At 37.1% G+C, this 3,321-nt stretch overlaps 2 long non-coding RNA genes across 3 annotated transcripts; both read left to right on the top strand.

The window, feature by feature from the left end:
- The first annotated feature begins 267 nt into the window (after positions 1-267).
- Positions 268-1,064, top strand: LOC113293026. Its single transcript, XR_003332006.1, has 2 exons — positions 268-664; positions 743-1,064. It is a non-coding gene; the product is annotated as an uncharacterized LOC113293026 (long non-coding RNA).
- Positions 1,065-2,008: 944 nt separating this feature from the next.
- LOC113293868 lies at positions 2,009-2,624 on the top strand. 2 transcript variants are annotated; one of them, XR_003332630.1, is made up of 3 exons: positions 2,009-2,049; positions 2,126-2,278; positions 2,514-2,624. It is a non-coding gene; the product is annotated as an uncharacterized LOC113293868 (long non-coding RNA). The 2 variants fall into 2 exon arrangements; XR_003332629.1 differs by lacking the exon at positions 2,514-2,624 and adding an exon at positions 2,351-2,449 and having other exon boundaries at positions 2,126-2,226.
- The last annotated feature ends 697 nt before the right edge of the window (positions 2,625-3,321 follow it).

The raw sequence follows: 3,321 nt of genomic DNA, 5'->3' as shown, positions 1-3,321 counted from the left end.
AGTAATACATGGAAGGCTTGGCTGTTTTGGAGGCAGTGAAGTGGGCTCGAAATTGGAAGCTGGCTGCAGTGAACTTCGAGTTAAATTCTAAAGCTATAGCAGATGCAATCAACAAGGGTCAATTTAATATTAACTGGCAGATTCCTAATTTTATTAGGGGTGTGATTTCTGTTTTTCAGCAAAGTAAGTATTGGAAATGTTATAATGCTCCAAAAGAAAGTAATAAGGTGGCATATAGAGCTGGCAATCCGAGCCAAAACCCGCGGGTTGGCCCGTCCCGTCCCGTGAAAACTCGTGCCCGTCCCGGATCGTAACTACACAAGACGGGCGCGGGTTGTATAATTAGTGGCTTGTGAAGAAACGGGTTAACCCGTCCCGTCCCGTGCAACCCGCGGGTAACCCGGCTCGGTCCGCACCCACTGCCACTTAGGCTGCTGCGTGTCACACAATGACACAGTTATCTGTTACGTGTCATGTAACATGTTCGTTCCTCTTCATATAAAAGGAAAAAACCCTAGCTCGCCTTCCTCTTCTTTCTTCCTCTTTTTTTCTTCTTCCCTGACCCTGCTGCAGCGCTGCTGAGTCTCCTACTCTCCTGAGTAAACTTCACAGATTCACAGAAGTGACAGAAAAATTATTAGATTCATCTAAAGATCAAAGACAGGTAATCAGATTTTCTTATTTGTTTTCTTCTTTATATAAATTTTTTGATTAGCCTGCTTGAATAACAAATTGTTTGAAGTCTTGAAGAGAAATACAAGAGCGGATTGATTTTCTGGGCTCGTGAAGATCGGAGGAATACAACAACGAATTGATTTTCTGGGTTCGTGAAGAGTGAATTGATTTTCTGTTCGATTAATAATATGTAAGATGTTTTTTTTTCATTCGATTTGAGTTCAGTCTTCAGTTTGACTTGTTCTTAGTAGATCTGTTATTCTGTTTGATTTTGAATTTGATTTGATTAAGATTTTTTTGAATTTCACATGTTTTAGTTTATTGTATGATTGTAATTGGTGATGAATCTGATGATTATATATACAAGATCTGTTTGATTTGGTCATGTACTCATGTTGTTCAGTTCCATACTTCCATGATTTATTTGTTGTATTCGTATTCAACAGTTTTGCTTGTGAAATTGAAATGATAGTAATGGTACTATGGGTAATGGGTTGGAATTGAATGAGCAGTTTAGAGTTTGCTTGTGAATTTGAGATATTAATTGTATGAGCTTCAAACTTGATTTGGATTTGGATTCACCGTTTTTGGGGATTCTTATGTTCTCTTGGTTAAACTTGATTACATACTTTGTTAGATGATTTTCCTTTAGATTATATACTAAGAATCGACAAGCTATTAGCTGAACGTTTAGGTTCTCGTGTCAGGAACTCCACCCATTGGAAGTGTTCCACACTTTATAGAATGTCTCAATATAGAGATATTGCCTCCTGCTCTAAACTAAGATGTATCATGTTTGTGGTCATGAGTAGGTTTTACTAATCAGTGAAATCCCTTAGGATGTAAGTTTAATGCCACATTATGACGATGAAGCTGTTTTGCTGTGCAGTCACATGAGTGCTTTACATTGTTGGATTTAGCTTGTTTTCAACTGTGGATGTAATATGTGATGGCGTTAGCTTGTTTTCAACTGTGGATATAATATGTGATGGTGTTAGCTTGTTTCTAAGACTTTTAAGAATCGTATATTCATAGTTCACCCACTTCTAGGTTGTTTCATGCAGGAATATGTTGCAACACAGGAACGTGGTGGTAATGTATTAACTGACTTGTCAGAGTTAGATGAATATCTTGGCGAGACGTACAGAGGTTGTCTAAATTCACTCGACATCCTAAACTATTGGAAGAACCATGAACAACAATATCCAGTACTTTCAAGAATGACATGGGATATTTTGTCAATTCCCATTTCAACCGTCGCATCGGAGTCTGCATTTAGCATTGGAGGAAGGGTGATTGATCGATTTCGCAGTTCCTTATTACCTGAAAATACTGAGGCGTTAATAACAACTCGTGATTGGGAATATGGAATTGGTAAGAAAATCAGTAATATTGTATTTATTGAATGTCTAATTCTTATCTATAACATTGGTTGTTTTTATCCATGTAGGAAAAGAAGATATGGATGAGGACAATGTGATTGTTGAAGAAGATGTATTAGGATTTGAACCTGACGCAGTGGAGGATGGGGCAGTGGAGGATGTGGAGGAAGTAAGTTCTTATGCGTCTAGTTAGTATGCGTACTTCTTCAATATAAAGCGGGGTAATTATGCAAATTCCATGTTTTTGACTTGAATCTTTTTTTTGCTTGGTTTATTTTTTCTTGAAATTACAGATTCATATTGAATAGTTGGAGCAACTCAAAGAGAATGTTTTTTGGACAGACAGTTATTTATCACTTACCAATGTCTCCAATTTGCATAGAAAAGAGATTGGAGGTGTTTTTTTTTGACAGTTCACACTTTTTTGATTAACCACACAATATATATTTTGTGCAGGAAGTGGTTATTAATATGGTACAGTCTCGGAGGTTTATTTTCATTGTTGGAAACTATGTTTATTTTCATTGTTGGAAACTTGGAAATATCATCATGATTCATGAACTGTAAGTCTGTAAGTTGTAACTAAAGTACTCAAGTACTAAACTACTAATGACTAGTATAGTAGTATCTGTGTTTCTTTAAAGGCAAAATTAGTTTAGTTTTGTAATTTTGAGTTTTTGAATTGATATAAAAATGAATTGGATGAATGTTAGGTACTTAGGTTGTAGGAAAGGAACTTTAGATGGGCTGAATATGGCCGGAAATAGCCCAAAAATCGGTTTCTGGCGAGTTAACTCAACAAAAACCAGTTCACCCGTGAGCACCCGTGAACCCGCGAGCTTTACCCGGGACGGGCGCGGGTAGGATAAATGACCACCCGTAAAGAATTTCAACCCGCGAGCTCAGGCTGGTATTAACCCGTAACCCGCGGGTTGGTCACAAGCCAGACCCATCCCGCCCGTTTGCCAGCTCTAGTGGCATACATTCTTTCCAAAACGGTTAGAACTCAAAAGCTTGCTCAAGAATTGGCTGATAATTCACCTAATTATATCAATTCTCAACTTCTAACATGCATGTAAGGAATGGTTCAATTTTAACGAGATTTCTTTCGTACAAAAAAAAATGAATGGTAGAAAATATTAAATAGTTTGGTTATTGGCGCACTTAATGTTTAATTGATAAAATAATTAGATTTAGTCTAATTTAATACATAATCCATGTTATTGTGCTTAATGTAAGTGATGATACTCCCGTTTTTGGGTGT

This window comes from Papaver somniferum, chromosome 7 (genome assembly GCF_003573695.1).
Source record: "Papaver somniferum cultivar HN1 chromosome 7, ASM357369v1, whole genome shotgun sequence".
In the NCBI taxonomy this organism is placed as follows: Eukaryota; Viridiplantae; Streptophyta; class Magnoliopsida; order Ranunculales; family Papaveraceae; genus Papaver; species Papaver somniferum.
This window is presented reverse-complemented; position numbering and strand designations above follow the sequence as displayed.